The following is a 20,665-nucleotide window of genomic DNA, read 5'->3' on the forward strand; positions in this document are numbered from 1 at the left end:
AAGGCCCAGAAAGTTAATTGACTGGGTCTTGAGCTCTAGCTGGAAGGAACCTGGAGAGATCTAACTCTAATCCCCTTGTTTTACAAGTGAGAAAACTAAGGCCCAGATAAGTTAAGGGACTTGACCAGAGTCACTCAAGTAGCAAGGGTCAAAGCCAGGAATCAAACCCCATTCATATGACACAGGCTACAGCTCTTTTCAAAAGGAGGAGGTATATTAGCGTGAAAAGAACACTGACTTCAAATTGCTAGGTATGTATCCCAAAGAGATCAAAGAAAAGGGGAAAGGACCTATTCGCACAAAAATATTTATAGCAACTCTTTTTGTGGTGGCAAAGAATTGGAAATTAAAGGAATGCCCATCAAATGGGGAATGGCTGAGCAAGTTGTGGTATATGAATGTAATGGAATACTATCGTGCTATAAGAAATGAAGAGCAGAGTTTCAGAAAAACATGGGAAGACTTATATGAACTGATACAAAGTGAAGGGAACAGAATCAGGAGAACATTGTATACAGTAATAGCAATTTTATGTGATGATCAATGATGAAAGACTTAGCTACTCTCTGATCAAGGTAATTCCAAAGGATCTATGGTGAAAAATGCTATCCACTTCCAGAGAGAAAACTGTTGAACTCTGAATGCAGATTGAAGCATATTTTTTTCAACTTTATTTATCTTGTTTTATTTTTTGTCTATGTTTTCTTTTGCAACGTGGCTAATGCTGAAATATGTTTTGTATTACTTCACATGTGTAATCAATATAAAATTGCTTGCCTTTTCAATGAGCAGGGAGAAGAAAGAGAGAGAGAGAGAGAGAGAGAGAGAGAGAGAGAGAGAGAGAGAGAGAGAGAGAATTTGGAACTCAGAATTTTAAAAAATGAATGTTAAAAAATTTTACATGTAATTGGAAAATATTTAATTAAATATATACACGTGCATGTGCATGTATACATATGCATACATAGACATACATATATACATATACACACATATACATACATGTACATATGCATATACGTATACATACATATACATATGTACATATACACATGTATATAAACATTGGCTTTGGTTTGAAACCCACCTCTGATGCTTACTATCCATGTGACCTCAGACGCACCACTAGACACTACCTGGGCCTCACTTTTATCACATGCAAAATAAGGGTTGGTTGGGTGAGATGTCCTCTGAGGGCCCTTCTAGCTCTACTCTAGGACCCTAAGATCCATCAAACATTGCCTTCTTTAGAAGTAGAACTTCAATCTTAGCCAATGAGTGAGAGAAGTCTTTAGCAAGAACTATAGATGTTTCCTGAGCAGGAGGCAATGCTAGATGCTTCAGTTTTCAAGGGGGGGGTAGAAGAATGCTCATTCTTAAGAGCTTAGTTGATAATATAGGATGCTTACATTATACAAATAGTACAAAGCTATAAACTCCAAATGCTGAATGAGTGGTACAAACAGGAAGTGCTACAGGGTGAGAGAGAGACTGCTGTACTTACATAACAAAAAAGTTTTCATGGAGGGGAGCCAAGCTGGGCCCTGAATGATGGGTTGAATTGAGACAGAAGAGAGGTTTGAGATGGGGAGAACATTCTAGGCAGGTAGAACGGCATAATCCTTTGACAGAAGATGAAAAAATGCAACATATATTACATATGTATATTGTGTAGAGTATACATATACATGCATATATGAGATGATGAGCAGAAAGTAGAGGGATAAGGACTGTGGATAGCCCTGAATGCAAAACTAGGGTTTTTAGATTTAATTCAGTATGCATCGCAAAACAGCAATAGCATACACCACACTCATTAATTGCACTTTTCGGTTTACAAAGCCCTATCCTGACAAAGGGGCAGCTAGGCAGTGCAGCAGATGGAGTGCTGGGCCTGGAGTCAGAAAGACTCATTTTCCTGAGTTCAAATCTGGCCTCACTAGCTGTGTGACCTTGGGAAAGATGGAAAAATGTAATATATATATCATATATACATATATATATTATATATATATATATAATATATATATAGAGAGAGAGAGATGTATACAGATATGTATACAGAAAGATCTCTATATGTGTGTATATGTATATTATGTGTAATACACACATTTTTGTTCTTCAGTCATTTCAGTGACATCCAAATCTTCATGACCCCATTTGGGGTTTCTTGGCAAAGATACTGGAGGGGTTTGCCATTTCCTTCTCCAATTCATTTTAAAGATGAGGAAACTGAGGCAAACAGGATTTGCCCAGGGTCACACAGCTAGTAAGTGTCTGAAGCCAGATTTGAACTCAGGTCTTCCTAATTCCAAGTCCAGTGCTTTACCCACTGGGCCACCTGTCTGCCCTAGATCTGCTTTTCAATGTTAATCTGGACTATGAGTGAAACTAGAGTTGCTGTTGAAACCATAAAAGGCTTATGAATAGGCTAAGCAGCTCTGTATTTTGCTTCCATATGAATCTGACCCCATGTCTACTGTTGTTCAGTCATTTCAGTTATTGACTCTTTGTGACCCCATTCAGGATTTTCTTTTACTGGAGTGGTTTGCCATTTCCTTCTCCAGATCATTTTACAGATGAGAAAACTGAGACAAACAGGGTTAAGTGATTTACCCAGGGTCACACAGCTATGTCTGAGGCCAGATTTGAACTGAGGAAGATGAGTCTTCCTGGCTCTAGACCTAGCCCTCTATTCACTGCACCTCCTAGCTGCCCTACTGCCCCTACTAAATGTAACTTCTATTTCCCAATTATACCACTGGGTAACAGCTGCTAAACTATCACCTTCTTTGGTTCACACGACAATAAAATATCATCGTGTGAAAATGGGCAGGACTGTTCCCGGGAGACATATAAATGACAAGAGGAAATCCAAAAACATAGAGGGTGGCAATAATAATTGCATGATTCCTCAGAACATTCGGCCATCATAAAGACTTTGACACAATAATCACAAGGGAAGCCATCCCTCCAGTCTGGGATGCTTATCGCAATGTGAGCAATCAGAGGGAATGGCCAAATGAAATGACCTTTCTAATGGCTGTTCTATCTGATTGTGAAGGCTCTGATGAAATGCTCAGCGCTGCTGGGACAGACGGAGGTATTCACTCATTGATCTCCCATTCTTTTTTTTTTCTTAATCAACCCCAGAGCACAGAAAATAATAGGTTCACAATCCTTTTATAAGCCTTTGCCCTTCTAAAGACATTCCACTGAAAAGCAGGACCCACCAGTGCTGTAGGGGAGGAGGAATACATTTGGGACCAGTGGGAGTGAAAGAAAAAAGAAAAAAAAGTCTCATTTTTATGGCTAGGCTATCCCCAGCTGTTTCCTCCTGGGTAAAACTAGATGATCTCTAAGCTTTCTTAGAACCTAACACATTATGACTCTTTGATCATACTACTAATAAAAGAGGATATTATATCATGCTTTAAGGTTGTTGTCTAGTTTTGTCTAATTCTTCATGACCCCATTTGGTATTTTCTTGGCTGAGATCTGAAGTGGTTTGCCATTTCCTTCTCCAACTCATTTTCCAGACAAGAAAACTGAGGCAAACGGGGTTTAGTGACTTGCCCAGGATCACACAGCTAGTAATTGTCTGAGGCTGCATTTGAACTCAGATCTTCCTAACTCCTGGCCCAGTATTCTGTCCATTGCCCACCCAGCTTTAACGTTAGTAAATCATTTTACAAGTATAAGGGAGGCTAAATGAGATAATGAATGTAAAGTACCTTGCAAACTTTAAAGTGCTATATAAATGCCTATCATTCTTATTATTGTTAATATTAGCCTCTAGTCCCCAGGCTTCCAGTCTGGTGATGATGTTATTCTCTAAGTCTTCTACTGCACTTCCTGCCAAGCTCAGGTTATGTTTATAGCAATAAAAAGGAGTTCTGGTAGATGTTTAACAACCAGGCTTTGAGGGAGGAGGGGAAAATGTATGCACACACTTTTAAGTTTAACACTTTCATAAGTCTAAAAAATCGATAAAACAATAAACCAAACCCCAGTTTGTAGCAATCGATGATTTCTGAGGCGTAAATGCTCACGATGAAAATTTAATCACGTGTTTTCCCAGGTTAGAGCTGGCTCCAGCACACTTGTTCCCCTCTCCCCCACCCCATGCCCTGGGAACATGGGCAGAGCAACTCTACCTCATTTTGGCCAAGAGACAGGATCTCTGGACCTCTCTAACTCATGAGGTTGATTCTGAGACTGGATATGTCTATCTTGGTGATTGATTGTTCTTTATTCACTTATGCTCAGGAAAGGAAATACGAAGCAGAAAAGCCCATCAGGAACCCCAAAAACCAGGATCGGCTCATATAGTTGAGCTCATGCTCTAGCTGCCACAGAGATGGATTTCTTAGCAACTCATGAAAAACCATTTACTAAATATTCAATGGAGGAATGAAATCATGGATCACTTGAAATTCTGAAGGCATGAAGGAAGGGTTTGAGAGTAGAATTGGACTCAGGATGTGTGGCTTAGGGAACAATCCCAACACTGAGGGCTGAGGAAGACCATGAGTCCAGGAAGATGAACAGCTTACTGCCCAGTGTGGTTGAGACCTCTGATGAGAGCATAGTACCTTGGTAATGAATACACACTTCTAGGTTTCCAGGGTGGAGGGAGCAGGGGCCCTTGTCACAGATCCAGAGCCAAGAGGAGCACTAGTACTTGCAGCTGCAGAAGAGCAGGGGTCCTTCCTGGGTAAAGAACAGAGCAGAGATCAGGAGAGCAGTGACCACTCCTCTCCCTGGATCACACCACCTTGGAAGCACTGAAAACTTGCAGACGCCCAGAAATAGCCTGAAAACAGAGGAAGATAAAGCCCAAAGCTTGGGACAGTGCCTCCCCAACTCCAAGTGAGCAGAGCTTAATTTTAACACTAAGTTCAAAGTCAAGAAATAGATTGAGAAAATCAGCAAACAACAAAAAAATAACTTGACCATAAAAAGCTACTATGGTGACAGGGAAGACCAAGACACAAACTCAGAAGAAGACAACAATAAGAAAAGAGCTATGACCAAAGCCTGAGAGAAAAATGCTATTTGTAAGAGTCATAGAAGGAAAATCAGGAAAAGAAATGAAAGTGATGCAAGAAATTATGAAAAGAGAACTAACACTTGGTTTAAAAAAAAAGGCACAAAAATACTGAAAAAAATAACACCTTAAAAATAGAATTGGCCTAATGATAAAAGACACAACTTCACTAAAGGGAAGAACTCCTTAAAAAGCAAAATTAGCTAAATGGAAAAGGAGGTACAAAAATTCACTGAAGAAAATAATTTCTTAAAAATTGGAAGTGGTTGGAGCAGCTAGGTGGCATAGTGCATACAGCACAGGCCCTGGAGTCAGGAGGACCCAAGTTCAAATCCGGCCTCAGGCACTTGACACGTACTAGCTGTGTGACACTGGGCAAGTCATTTAACCCCAATTGCCTAGAAAAAAAATTAGAATTGGTCAAGTGGAAGCTAGTGACTCCATGAGACATCAAGAAACAATAAAACAAAGTCAAAAGAATGAAAAAATAGAAGAAAATGTGAAATATCTCATTGGAAAAGCAGCTGGCCTGGAAAATAGGTTGAGGAGAAATAATTTAAGAATTATTAAACTACCTAAAAGCCATGATCAAAAAAAGAGCCTTGACATAATCCTTTAATAAATTATCAAGGAAAACTGCCCTGACACCTTAGATTCAGAGGACAAAGAATCCACCAATCACTTCCTGAAAGAGAGCCCCAAGATGAAAATGTCCAGGAATATCACAGTCAAATTCCAGAGCTTTCAGATCAAGAAGAAAATATTGCGAGCAGCCAGAAAGAAACAATTCAAATATCACAGAGCCCCAGTCAGAAACACACTAGATTTAGCAGCTTCCACATTAAACGATTGGAGGGCTTGGAAGATGATACTCCAGAAGGCAAAAGAGCTAGGATTACAACCAAGAATCACCTACCCAGCAAAACTGAGAATAATCCCTCAGGGGGGAAAATGGATATCTAATGAAATAGAGGACTTTCAATCATTCCTGATGAAAAAACCAGAGCTGAATATAAAATTTGACATTCAAACATAAGATGAAAAGAAACAAAAGTAAACACAAAATAGAAATCACAAGAGACTCAATAAAATTAAACTGTTTACATTCCTATATAGGAAGACAATAATGTAATACCTAAGAATTTTATCATTATTAGGGCAGTCTGAAGCAGTCAATATAGACAGAGGGCATACGTGTGCATCAATTATGTTGGGATGATCTAAAAAAAAATGAGGAGTGAGAAAGAAAGATGCACTGAAGGGGGAACGCAAAGGCAGAATAGGAAAAAGTATTTCACCAAAAAAAGAGTCAAAAAAGGAAGGGCTTTTACAGGGAAGGGGGAAATGAGGCAGGGTGGAAGGCAATGCTTGAACCTCGGTCTCATCAGAATTGGCTCAAAGGGGGAAGAATAGAATATTTGTGTATATATACATATATAATATATACATATACATACATACATACACATATACATACACACACACACACACACACACACACACACACACACACACATATATATCTATTTTGAGAGAGAGAGAGAGAGAGACAAAAGCTAGGAGCAGAGAAGCAACATCCCAGAGTCACAGCTTCTGGGAAGGGACTGCTACTTAATTTGAACTGAGATCTTAGATCTAGGTAGAACTGGAAGACACCTTAGAGGGCATCTAATCCCACCTCCTCATTTTACTGCTAAGAAAACTGAGGTCCACAGTGGTGAAATGACTTGTCCAAGGTCACAGAGAGTGACAAAATCAGGATTTTTAACTTTTGACTGGTGCCTCCAAGTTCTGTATTGCAAATCAGAAGAGACGCATGTCTCTGATTATGAGAGGATTTCAGAGATATCTTTGCTTGAAATAGGAGGTAGAATCTGAGGAGTTCCAAGAAGGGAATCCTAAAGCCCACTGGTATGGGAGTCTCTCCTCACTGGTGAAGGAAGATAAATGCCCCAGTGGAACATAAAGGGAGGGGTGAAGTTGATGAGAGGAGGAGAGAGGAGAGCACCAAGGTCTTCAAGTCCTTTCAGTTTCTTTGGGCTCTGTGATTACTTCAGGAGCTTCTAACTTCCAACTTTGAGAGAGAAGATGGATTAGGCCAACATCACTGCAGGTTGCTCAATGACTTTGGGAAGAAGTTGACATAGTCTCCATCATGTCCAGGTTGCTAGACTAAAGACTTTGGGGGATTTCCCCTTTGGGTGACATATGCAACTCACTTTCTTTTGATTGAATGTAGTTATCTAGCTTCCAACTCAAAAGCTCCTTCATTCTGTATTGTCTCGTATACCTTCTAGTCTAGTATAACTTCTCATATATATACTTTCTCTGATTTCTGTTTTCCTATTAATTTGAATAAATGAGTTTCTTTGCTATATGCTATTGTGAGAAATAATTAATTTGGACCCCTACTCTATCCCAATCAGTATTAATCAGTTTGATATTCTACGTAAGTCATATAAGGATAGATAGGTTCTTAGAGTGGGCCTCAAACTTTTAACATATTGTTTACTACTTGTTTAGCAAGTTATGAGGCTCACTTCCACAACCACGAGAATGCTGACAAAGATATCTCCAACCTGTTTTACTCAGATTCCATGTCCAAATCCAGCATAGGTAGGATGCTTAATGCTTTGGAAAGTTCTCCAGTTTATTTTGTACCTCTAGACTGTCCTTTCCTGTCCAACACAAACAGGTGACCATCTCATGATACTTAGTCAGTGGAAATGTCCCATGCTTCAACCAACCTAATATGTAATGTTTGACCCCCGAGAGCAAGGTCTATCAACCAATCAGATTCTATATTTTGCCATGCCTTTTCTGCATATTTGGGTATCAAACCCTATTAAAAACCAGGTACTAGAAGAAGGGAGCATCTCAAATGGTGAGGAAGATCTGAGGTCCACTTCATTAGAGGGGACCATTGACCCTTTAAAAAAGTACCATTGGCTTGGAGATCTGCCTCAGTCTCTTTTATTGTAGATCGGACAATTTTAATCCCTATACTATATGTGTTATATATATGCTATATGTATGCCCATTATGAACTGGTATTTGTTGGGAAAGGGGTCAAGTCTTGGATATAGACCGTAGGGTCTTTCTTTTCCCCATTAAGAAACAGCTATCAGAAGTTTAGCTTGAACCTGAAAACCACAATCCCTAAAATAACAATATTTAAGGGAGCAGAAAGACATAATTCTAGCCCAATGTCCTTTTCTCTGAGGAGAAGAGAATGGGCAAGGTTCTGGCCTTAACCTCCTTCTTGCCCTCCTGGCAGGAACTAAAGTCTTCCTTGGAGAAGCATAGAGGGAGAAGAGGTTAGAGTTATCTATTCTGTCTCCCCTCAAGCCACACAATGACATCTCTGTGGGACATATGGGGAGAGAGTCTTTATTACACAAGCTTTGAGGATAAGCAAGAGATAAAGGGCAGAACGAATCTTCAGATGGCTAGACTGAAGCATCTAGAACCAAATGAGCCTTGAGCAAGTCTGTCCCTGTATTACCAATTTGTATGCACAATTAATTATCCCTTCCACATCACAGGGGTTCAGGGCATAACAACCCCACAATATGGGAAAGCCCTGTAAAATTCCTTTCGGACCAGAAAAGAAATTGTGTATATTTATGGTATTAAAAGATAAAATATTGGGGCAGCTAGGTGGCACAGAGGATAGAGCACTGGCCCTGAAGTCAGGAGCACCTGAGTTCAAATCCGGCCTCAGACCAAACACTTGATACTTACTAGCTGTGTGACCCTGGGCAAATCACTTAACCCGAATTACCTAAAAAAAAAAAAAAGAGATAAAATATGTTGATATGATACAGTACTATACATATATTTTATGCATTTCTAAATTTCTGAACTTCTCCTGTGTCAGCTGCTGGCCTTCACGTGTCATCTGCGACTTCTGTAAAACTTCCAAAAAAATTCTCATTGTATTTCTCACGCTGACCCACCATATATCAAACCTGCAATGGGGAAAATTGCAATGTGGAAGGGATAACTGTAATGCCTCTGACTCCCATAGCCAGACATCAATTAAACTCAGACACCTTTCAGGAAGGAAAGGAAAGCAGCCTCTCTCTGGTGGTGTCCACAGGTCTCGGGTTTTATATATATGTAGTTTGTAACTCGGGCCACTGGTGGTGCAATGGTCAGAGTGCTGGGCCTGGAGTCAGGAAGACTCATCTTGAGTTCAAATCTAACCTTAGACAGTACTAACTGTGTGACCCTGGGCAAGTCACTTAACCCTGTTTGCCTCAGTTTCCCCATCTGTAAAATGAGCTGGAGAGGAAATGGCAGACTGTTCAGTATCTTTGCCAAGAAAACCCCAAATGGGTTCACAAAATATTTGACACAACTGAAACAGCTGAGCAGCAGCTGATTAAGTTCTCAGACCCATAGAGAAAGTGGCTGAGATTCAGGACACCTGGGTTCTAATAATAACTGACATTTATATCATTCTTTAAAGTTTGCAAATAATTTTACAGACAGTATTTCCACATGATCTTTGTGACAACTCTGTGTGGTAAATCCTACATGGGCAGAAGAGGCAATCTGATTTTGTGGATAAATAGAGTGGACTTTGAGTCAGGAGAACACTCATTAGCTGTGCAAACCTGGGCAAGTTATTTAAACTCTCTCAGCAGCCTCAGTTTCCTCATTTATAAAATGGAGATAATGATATTTGTAGCATTTACCTCTCAGAGTTTATTGTAAGGTTCAAATGTGATAATATATATAAAGCACTTTGTAAACCTTCAGATGGGGCTAGCTAGGTAGTGCAGGGAATAGTGTGTCAGGCCTGTAATCAGGAAGACTGAGTTCAAATCTGCCTCAGACACTTACTAGCTGTGTGACTTTGTACATGTCACTTAACCCTGTTTGCCTCAATTTCTTATCTGTAAAATGAGCTGGAGAGAAAATGGCAAACCACTCCAGTATCTTTGCCAAGAAAACCCCAAATGGGGTCACAAAGAGTTTGATATGAATGCAAATGAATAAACAGCAACACCAAACCTTCAACTACTACAAGAATGTTAGTTTTTATTACCTTCCCCATTTTTTTCAGATGAGGAAACTGAGATTGAGGAAAGTTAAGCGATTCACCCAGTGTCACACAGCTAACAAGTTGTGAGACCGTATTTGAACACATCTTCCAGATTGTCTTCACTGTGGCAATCCAAGCCCCACGTTAGACACTAACAGCTGTATAACAGCACTGCCTATTTCTGGGACCTATTTTCCCATCTATAAAATGCAAGAGATGATTTCTAACAAAAGTCTGTATAACTCTAAGAGAAGAGTGATTTAATTATCTCAAGGACCCAAGAAAGCAGAACTAAGATTTTTATTTCTGGAAGTCCATTGGACAAGGGTTTGTTTTTTCCTCTACTGAATCATAGATGACGTGTGTGATCAAACTGTTTTCTTAACCTTGTCTCAGCCTGAATTTTCTGTGGGCAGACACTGCTTTTAAATATAGAATTCCTCAAATTCCATGGGAATTCGCCCAGCTTCTGGCCTGCATTCCAAACCACCCCCACTCTGAACCTCAGGAAAACAATAGCTTACTCTCAGGAACTGTGGCTATTTGATTTGAATCAAATTAATTGTGTAATGTTTGGAATGCTGGCAAAGCTTCCTAGCAATTTAATCTATCTATCACACCAGTCCATCATCCTCTGTGGGCTCTGATCCAGGGTTATATATGTGACAGGGCTGTAGGCTTAGGGATACAGGTTAATCAAGTACTCCTCCTTCTACTCAACACACACAAAATAGGAAAACATCTGATCCAAACATTTCAGCCAAATTTGACTTCTTTCTTCTTTTTTCTTTTGGGGCCAGACCAAAAATTTGAGCAATATAAGGAACTCTGAGTGTGGCAGCCTCTTCCATCAACAAAGGTCAGCAACTTATCCATAACTTTTAGAGTTGCCTGGGAAGCTGAGAGGTTAACTACCTTGCCCATGATCACACAGCAAGTAAGTCAGAGGCAGAATCTGAACACAGGCCTTTCTGATTTCCTGGTTTATTTTGCTTTAAAATCCTGTGGCTGTTAGTTCTCCTCCCAGAAGGCATGAGAGATTTAAACTTACAAAGGAACTCATTTCTCTTCAGTCACTCCAGCTGCAGAATTTCTATCATATGACACATGTGTCTTCTCAAATAAAAACACAACCAGAAAAACATAAAGAACCCCCCCACCCATCTTTTCCATTCCTCGATTAAAATGCACTCCCCCAGGTATTGCTATAAATTATTATTACCTTCAGCTGGTATCTGATTTTGAGAAGTTCTTGCTAACAAAAAGGTCCAAGGACTGATGACAGCAACTGGCTGTCCTCGGGAAATTACATGCAACCTTTGCCCCTATCTTTTACTCTAACCAATAACCAATTTTTTTAAAAGGCTCATTATATGAAAAGGACCTTAGAGATCATTTAGTCTGAGGAAACTGAGGCTCAGAGATTAAATGACTTGCTGAACACCAGATGAGCAGTAAGAAACAAGGCTAGGATTTATTCTGGTGCTCTCTGTTCCAAATCCACTGCTCTTTCTCAAAATCCGCATGGTAGCTCTTGAATACTATGCAACTAGATGGCAAAGTAGATAGAGGAGTTGGAAAGACTAAAGTTCAAATCTGACATTGGACCGTGGGAAAGTCATTTAACCTCAGTCTGCCTCAGTTTCTTCAACTGTAAAATGGGGATAGTAATAGCACCTGTTTCCCATGATTGCTGTGAGGATTGAGAGATAAAATTTATGAAGTCACTTGCAAACCTTAAGGCACTTATATAAACACTAGTCTATTATGACTGATGTGGGTCAAAAAACTCTAGGGTCTGAAGGGAACTCAAAAGACATCTAGTCTAAATTTTCATTTCATAGGGCTGCAAAGTGACTTTTCCGAGGCAACTAAGCCTTGTACTCCCACATAGGCAGTATCAAGAGAGAATTTGAACCGAGGTTCTCTGCCTCAAGAGACTTTCCACTTTATCAAACTCCTTCTGAATGAGTCTACAATCCCCAAAGGAATTGACCAAAGTCATTCTATCCGTCAGATGCAGGGCTGAAGAAAATCATAACAAAAGAATCTATCATTTCTTTGTGTGTGTGTGTGTGTGTGTGTGTGTGTGTGTGTGTGTGTGTGTGTCTGTCTGTCTGTCTGTCTCTGTCTCTGTCTCTCTCTGTCTCTGTCTCTCCCTCCCCCCCCTCTGTCTCTCTCTCTCTGTCTGTCTCAGACACTCACTAGTTGTTTGACCCTGGGTAAGCCACTTAACCCTGTTTGCCTCAGTTTCCTCAACTGTAAAATGAGCTGGAGAAGGAAATGGCAAGCTGCTTTAGTATCTTTGCCAAGAAAACCCCAAAATGAGTCACAAAAAGTTGGACAGGACTGAAAGACAACTGAAGAACAACACCAACTCCATTAGGAGCTAGGTTCTTCCTTGACTGCTGGTCTGACTGGACTACCTGCTAATCAGCAGGGTCACTGTTTCAACAGGTTATTGGGACCTGGCTGCTCATTTCTTGACCAATAGCTGGCCTGTTTCAATCGACTGAAGAAAAACTTCTTTATACTTTGTAATAGGTATAGACATGTCTTTACAATTCATCTGACACCTTGTTATCAGGTTGAGAGTAACCAGCAGTCCTCAAACCCATGGGTGAGTTAGGGGGATGACTTTCCCCAGAAGACAGATTAGAACAATTTATTCCAACAACCATGAAGGCAGTTGAAGCTAAGCCTGGAGCACTTGGAGCTTGGTCAGACATAGACAACGCCAAGGTCATTCGCGGCATCCTGGGCCAGCCAGTCATCCTGACCTTACTCCTGCCACTGGGCTTGGATGACTCTGGAAGAGAGAGTGAAACTGAGGACTTTGTGCAGCTCTACCTCACTTAAGTCCAAGTCATGCACAAGTCAAGACATCAGCCTTGAATACACTGGTCCTCTTTGAAAACAAAAGACGAACGACACCACCTTGTTACCAGCTCATTTCTATTTCAGATGAAATCCCTGACTTCCTGGGTTAGAGGGTTTGTCAGAGAGCGGTTTCCGACAGCAACATCAAAACAAGAATTAATTAAGCACTTACTAAGTGGTAAGCACACAGAAATTAAATAGTCTCTGCCCTCCAGAAGCTTACATTCTCTCAAGGGAGACAGTGGATGTGTGTGTATTGTGCAGAGTAGCTAGATGGCACAATGGATAGAGTCAGATGGAGTTAGAAGGACTCATCTTCCTGAATTCAAATCTGGCCTCGGATACTTACTGCTAGCTGTGTGATCCTGGGCAAATCACTTAACCCTGTTTGCCTCAGTTTCCTGATCTATAAAATGAGCTGGAAAAGGAAATGTCAAACTGCTCCAGTATCTTTGCCAAGAAAACCCCAAATGGGGTGACCAAGAGTTAGACACAACTGAAACAAGTGAACAGCAGTAACTATATATATATATTTGGAGTTGGTCTTGGATATCGCTGGATAGCTCCCCTTTCTACACCTGGAGCCCTCTGTTGTAATGTTACCACTGCCTGAGCCTCCCCAGTCTTCTCCATGGTGTACAACTTAGGTCACAACTTCAGAGGCTCAGCCTTCCATGAGACTCCCTACCTCTTCTGCTCCTCCCCAGCACTTCAGTACTTCAGTGCTGCCCAGTGTCGGAATTTCAATTCCCTTGCTGTTGCTACTTTGAAAGCCGTCTTTATTTCAGGTTGAATATATACATGTATACATATACGGACTTGGATATGGATATAGATATAGATGTGGGTGTGTATATATGTATGCATGTGCATATACAGACAAACATATATACATGCATGTAAGTATATACATGTGCACATGTAGACAAAGTATGTGTGTTTACAAAATAAATACATGGTAACACTTTTAGGGGTGGGCACTAGCAGCTGGGGAAATCAGGAAAGCCTTCAAACAGAAAGTGATGCTTAAACAGTTTTGAGGGAAAGAAGAGGTTCTAAGAGGTGGGAGTGAGAAGGGATAGATTTTAGGAATAGAGGAGTACAAAGGCACAGAGATGGGAGATAGAATGTTCTGCCATGAACAATAGGAAGAAGGCTAATTGGGCTGGATCTCAGAGTGTGGGGAGTAAAATACAATAAGATTGGAAAAGTGAGTTAAGTCTAGGCTGTGAAAAGCTCTTAAAATCCAAATAGAGGGACAGCTAGTGGAGCAGGGGATAGAGCATCAGCCCTGGAGTCAGGAGGACCTGAGTTCAAATGCAACCTCAAACACTTGACACCTACTAGCTGTGTGACCCTGGGCAAGTCACTTAATCCTGATTGCCTCACCAAAATAAGCAAAAATTTAAAAAAAAACAAATAGAGAAGTTTTCATTTCATTCTAGAGGTAATAGGGAGCCATTGGAGTTTATTGAGTAAGAGAGCAATATGGTTAGATAGACCTGTAATTTCAGGAGAAAAAATACTTTGGCTGCTGTGTATAGGATGGATTGGAAAGGGGAGAGGCAGAGAACCCAATTAGGAGGCTATTGAGATTGTCCAATTCTTCATGACCCTATTTGGGGTTTACTTAGCAAAGATACTGAAGTGGTTTGACATCTCCTTCTCCAGCTCATTTTACAGATGAGGAAACTGAGGTGAGAGGTAAGAATGGCCTGTACCATGGTGGTGTCTGTGTGTGTTGAGAGAAAGAGACAGATATGAGAGATATTGTAGAGGTAGACATTACAAAATTTGGCAGCTGGTTTGCTGTGTAGGGTGACAGTGTGGGGAATCAAGGATAACACTGATTTGAATGCAGGTCCAATCAAAGACCATTAGATACAGAAGACACCTTAGGGATCATTTAGTTCATTTCCTTGATTTTACTGATGAAAAAATCGAGGGGCAAAGGTACGGAAAAGTAACTGAACTCTGCCACAGAAGGGCTGTGTGGCCTTAGTGGGGCAAATTGCCCAACTGCTGCAGTATAAAGAATAAGAGTTGGGGGTGGATTCCTCATCCCTTTTGGAAAGGAGTCCCCCAGGCCCTGTGACAGCCTTTTACAAATTCTCATTTTGGCCTTTGTTTGAAAAGAAAGGATTATTCACCCAAGCAGCCTGGTCCCCAAAAGAATGGGAGCTTTATCCTCAGGCAAACATTTGCCCTGAGTGACAATCTCCCACACCAGCAAGAGAATGCTTCCCTTCTCCACTCCCCCCCCCCACTCTAGTCTGTTATTTGAGAGGGAAAGCAGAAACAATTTGCTGAGCTCCCAGGGTCTTCTGGGTTGTGTTGTTTGTGACTGAGGTCTTCTGGTGAGGTGAATACACTGTGGTTATTGAGGTCACTTCCAAAAATAGCAAACAGCTTTAAATGTTCTTAGAAGGTAAATTGGATGAGTACAGCATTTACTTTCCACAGAAAACACTGTTCAATCAACCCAGAAATAATTGGTCAGTGGGACTATTTTAGGTACCACTTTTTTGTTGTTGTTTGCTAAGTAAAGATAAATTTAGTTCTCTTCAGCAGATGTTCTTTCTTCTAACTACTCCCTGGAGTTAGGGGAGAGTAAATTGAAGGGGCTAAAAGATGAAAGCTAATAAATTTATTATGATTTTAACTGAAGAAAAAAAAAACCAAATATTTAACTCTTATCCTACTGGGTTGGATTTAGAGATAAACAGAGACAGAGAGAGAAAGAGTTTATTCAGCACTTAATATGTCCCCAGTACAGTGCTAAATGCTAGGGATAAAATACAAGAAATCAGACAGTCTCTACTTTCTAGCAGCTTATGTTCTAATAGGAAAAGACAAAACACAGAGGGGAGCTATAAAGGGGTGGGGAGAGGGACGTCCACAGAGAAGGTCATTGCTCCTCTTCGTGAACGAAGGACGAACCAGTCTTCTGGGAGGGAAGTGCAACAAGCTACAGCAGAAATGCACAACTTGGCAATGGGTAAGGGTCAAAATTAAAATGGGTTAAACTTCTTCAGGCCAAAGGTAGGTTAGACTAGAGACTGATGATGGTCGGTTGCTGTGGATCACATGACAAACAGGCGAGTGCACAGTGGTCACCCTTACATTTTTCGTGGGCCCTCCAAAATCCTATAGTGGGCCTGAAGTGACCCACGGACCATATGTTGCACAGGCCTGATGTAGAGAGTGACTTGAGGTAGGAATGAAGTGAGCACAGCCCAAACCATTCACAAAATAGCCGTTCGAACAAGGGATCACCTAAGGAAAGAGCAGGCTCCAGGGCAGAGTCATCACAGGTGATCAAAGCAGGAGGTGGAGCAGTCTGCAGACCTAATGATGGGGTGATTGGATCCCAGCTCAAAGACCATCTCTCTGGCAATAACCCATGAGTGAGCCCCAGTGAAGCAAACCATCTCAACCTGTTACAAGAATAGACTGACTTCTGTAGAATTTCCCTTGTACAAACAGGATGAAACTATCTCATACTGACCCCCTCAGTTACCATATACATTCCAGAAGTTAAGAAATAGTCCACTTCTGAGGCTCTCTTGTCTAAGCAGGACATTGATTGGTAACAGACAGGATGGCCATGATCAGTGGTTGACTTACTGACATCCCCTTAGGAGGTTTCCACCCCTACCCTGTGGGCTTTTCTTAGCACTAAGTATAAAAATTGCATGTTCCTTTAAGAACTGACCACTCTTTAATCCCCCCACCCATCCTGCCCCCAACCATCTAATTAGCATATCATCTGCACACTATTCACTGAACTTTTCTATATAAGCTTTAGCATCACCCCCATTGAGTTGTAAATTCCCTAAGGAGCTCCGCCTAATTTATAAACTCACAATAAACTCTTACCACTTGACTAGAAGATGGATTGAGTCTGCAAATTCTTTCCAGATGACACCATGACACTCCAATATTCTGGGGAGTCTCTGTACCCCAACACTGATAAAAGGCATTTAACTCTTTACCTGAGTTGAACTTTAAAGGATGGTAATACACCCAACTCCTCTTAACTCCTGACTGCCTAAATGAATCCTTAGCTACCTTCACACCTCAGTTTATATATATGCCACCTTCTGTAGTTGTTGTTAAGTCATGGGCAACTCTTCATGACTTCATTTGGAGATGTCTTGGCAAAGACATTGGAGTGGTTTGTCATTTCCTTCTCCAGCTCATTTTACAGATGAGGAAACTGGGGCAAATGGGGTTAAAGTGACTTGCCCAGGGTCACATAGCTAGTAAGTGTCTGAAACTGGATTTGAATTCAGGCAGATGAATCTTCCTGACTCCAAGGCTCAGAACTCTAACCACTGAGTCATCTAGTCACCACCTCCTATAGGAAGCCTTTCCTGATTCTCTAGTTAGAGCTCTCTCCCTTGTCCAATTATGATGTATATATTTATTTATTTATTTAACCAGTGTATCCTCCCAGTAGAATAGAGTGCCTTGCAGTCAGGGACTGAGTTGTTTTTTGTTTGTTTGAATTGCTTTTTTAAAAAAATTATCTTTGTTTCCTAAAGTCTGTTCTTTGGAATTCAGCTTCTGACACACCTACCTATTTTACAACCTTCTCATTTCTCATGTGTCTGTACAGACCACAGCTATAGTTATGCATGCAGTATAGTATCTCCTCTACTGTTTGGTATTCTCATATAAGACTGCTTTGACCTCTGCTCCCTTCATCCTTTGTCTTTCCAAATGGAATGGCTTTGTCTGCAGTTCCATTTTTCAGCAGACTTTCTGTGAGCTCTTGCTTTTGAGCCTGGGCAACCAATGAGAAAGTCTCTTGCATTGCCTGTACATGATCCAGAGTTAATAATGATGATGGTTATAGCTAACACTTATACAGTGCTCACTATATGCCAGGCACTGTGTTAAGAACTCTATGATTATTATTTCATTTGATCCTCACAACAACCCTGGGAGGTAGATGTTGTTATCTCTATTTTATTATCTCTATTTTACAGATGAGGAAACTGAGGCAAACAGAGGTTAAGTGACTTGCCTAGAGTCACACAGCAAGGAAATGTTTGAGGCTGGATTTGAACTCAGGTTTTCCTGACTCCAGAGTTACTTGAAGTTAGACTGTTCTGAGTTGGGCCACTCTTTGCTCAGCCACTCCATTCCTCTAACATCTTTCTAGAGTGAGGAGATTGATTGGGCATACTGTCTGCTTACTTACTGATTATGTTCTGGAGACTGCCCATCTAGTGAAAGTCAGCTGACAGAGGCCCAGGGGCTAGGGCTCTCCTTGGAAGAGCTGCCCCAGTTTTAAAAACCCTATCAGTAAGTTGCAAGAGAGTGCAGGATAGACTTCCTGACAAATTCTCCTTAGGTTGTTTTTATTTTTTTTTAAGACCAGTTATAATTTTGTCGTTTGTTGTCCCCCTCAGTAAGCATCAGCTGTGCTGACAGACCCCTGAATTCTTAGACTTTTCCCCATTTGAAGCAGCGTCACTTCCTCAGGTTGAGCTATTCCTCTTTCTATGCAGCAGGATAGCCCTACATAACACAAAACTTAAGTTTCCCCGCTTTGTGCTGAATAATAATAATAGCTAGCTAATATTTACAGACCTTTTTTTGTTTGCAAAGCAATTTACACGCTATCTCATTTGACCCACACTATGACCACAACCCAATTGCTATTATCCCCATTTGACAGATGAGGAAACTGAAGCTGAGAGAGGTTAAAGTGATTTGTCCAGGGTCTGTGGAGAACAAACAACCTTGACCAAACTACCCTCCCATTGTGCTGCAGACTCATTAGCAAAACTTGACTCAACTATGTCCATCCTGCTTAATTATTGTTATTGTGGTTTGTGCTTCATTCTTGAAGAGGACCAATGACATCTGGAGGGTGACGTCTTGATTTGCAAGTGAATTGGATTTAAGTGAGGCAGGGCTGTGAAAAGTCCTGCCTAAGCTAAATACACAAAGCCTTTGGGCACATAGCATTCTCTAGCTGTCCTGGATTCCAACAAAGGTTGCACCCGACATGCACCTGGGAATTTTCCAGCTTTCTTATCAGGGCAGTTGACATCCCCATTGGTCCATTCAAATGCCACAGAATGTTGCTGATTGACCACATAGTCTAAGCAGGCCTAAAAAAACTGTATAAGCCACTTCTTTTTTTTTGGTAATTGGTGTGAAGTGACTTGCCCAGCATTACACAGCTAGTAAGTGTCAAGTGTTTGCTCTGAGGCCATATTTGAACTCAGGTCCTCCTGACTTCTGGGCCAGTACTCTATCCACTGCACCACCTAGCTGCCCGTATAAGCCACTTCTGTATCAGGAATCCGAAGCTGCTATCAATCAGTAAGCAGTCTTCCATGGCATGCTAATGCATAGTGGGTAAGATTCTCCCTGGGCTCTCAAGGAACCCAGGATAAGAAATTCCCCAACAGGTCACACAGCTAGTCTGAGAAGGAACTGGAATTCATCTCTTTCTGACCCCAAAGCCAGCGTGCTCTATTTACTGAGCCAACAAGCTGAATAATCTCACTAAATTTAGCAACTGCCTTTCTCACCTGAAATCCAGGTGATTTCAGCATCTTCTGCCCACAGGAAAAGAATAGGAGCTGCCCCTGAGATTTCATAGTAGGTCCTTGATAAATGATGTTAACTTTTTAGCCAGAGGGAATTGCTCAGCCTCTCAGATGCCCACAGGTAACTGTTGCATTATAGATTTTTTTTTTTTGGCAAGGCAATGGCATGAAGTGACTTGCCCAGGATCACACAGCTAGTAAGCATCAAGGTCAGATTTGAACTCAGGTCTTCTGAATCCAAGGCCAGTGCTCTATCCACTGTGCCATTTAGCTGCCCCCATTTTAGATATATTTAGATTGTCTTTTCTTTTCTGATAGAGCAATAGTAGTAGAAGTATCATTTGATGAGAGGAGAGGGTATTGGGGTGAGGCAAAGTTCAGCATTCCTGACAAACAGCCTAGGAAAAAATAATTCGGAATCAGTTCTAAGTTCATTTCAAATTCATATCAATGCAGTGGTTTAGAGCTGCAAATCACTCCACTGTATATTACAGCACCAATCACCCTCATAAAAGGTGACAGGATAGAAGATTAATTACCACCAATTCCATTAAAAGCAGAAATCTCTTTTAGTTTTGTCCAAGATCTAGTGCTGAATACTGATGGGAAGCCATTCCCAAGGACATTTGGCAGGCAAGAGATAAATGTTCCAGATGAGTAAGACTCTCAGGCATCATACTTGTTGATCTTATCTTCAGATCACAGACTGAAGGACCCAAATGACTGCAATTTGTAACCATAAAAACAAATTCCAAACCATCTTTCTCAGTCTTTTCTTTGAAGTATGAGTAGAGCTCAATAAATCTCTCTCTTGTCCATGAAACAGCATTAGTTTAATAAAGTTCACTCCTGGGCACCTTAGATTGGGAATAAATCAACTTCAAATATAAAGAGATGAGACAGCTCTGGGCATAGTGTAGGAAGTCAATTTCTGGAAGAGCTATCTGGAAAGACAGCCTGCTGAATTAGGCATTCTTAATCATAAAAACTCAAAACCATTTTAAACTTTTGCAAAACTCAACTTTTTCAGGAGTGCCATACAGAAGTACCATGCTTAAAAATAATCTGTATCTTGGCAAAAAAAAAAAGATGGGCATAGTAAATGTTGGA

At 40.9% G+C, this 20,665-nt stretch overlaps 2 long non-coding RNA genes across 7 annotated transcripts in view; both read right to left on the reverse strand.

Annotated features, from left to right (window-relative positions):
* The window catches only part of LOC110198312 (uncharacterized), a 35,404-nt gene extending 26,568 nt beyond the window's left edge, over positions 1-8,836 (reverse strand). For all 3 annotated transcript variants that reach the window (XR_002321713.2, XR_013485974.1, XR_013485975.1), the window contains exons 1-3: positions 8,795-8,836; positions 4,596-4,713; positions 1,505-1,622 (exon numbers count right to left, since the gene is read on the reverse strand). This is a non-coding gene — a long non-coding RNA (uncharacterized LOC110198312). The remainder of the gene's footprint in view (positions 1-1,504; positions 1,623-4,595; positions 4,714-8,794) is intronic.
* Positions 8,837-15,712: 6,876 nt separating this feature from the next.
* LOC110198310 (uncharacterized) overlaps positions 15,713-20,665 on the reverse strand; it is a 48,087-nt gene continuing 43,134 nt past the window's right edge. For all 4 annotated transcript variants that reach the window (XR_013485978.1, XR_013485977.1, XR_013485980.1 and 1 more), the window contains one exon: positions 15,713-19,953. This is a non-coding gene — a long non-coding RNA (uncharacterized LOC110198310). The remainder of the gene's footprint in view (positions 19,954-20,665) is intronic.

This window comes from Phascolarctos cinereus, unplaced genomic scaffold (genome assembly GCF_003287225.1).
Source record: "Phascolarctos cinereus isolate Bilbo 61053 unplaced genomic scaffold, phaCin_HiC Scaffold_4;HRSCAF=312, whole genome shotgun sequence".
Classification (NCBI taxonomy): Eukaryota; Metazoa; Chordata; class Mammalia; order Diprotodontia; family Phascolarctidae; genus Phascolarctos; species Phascolarctos cinereus.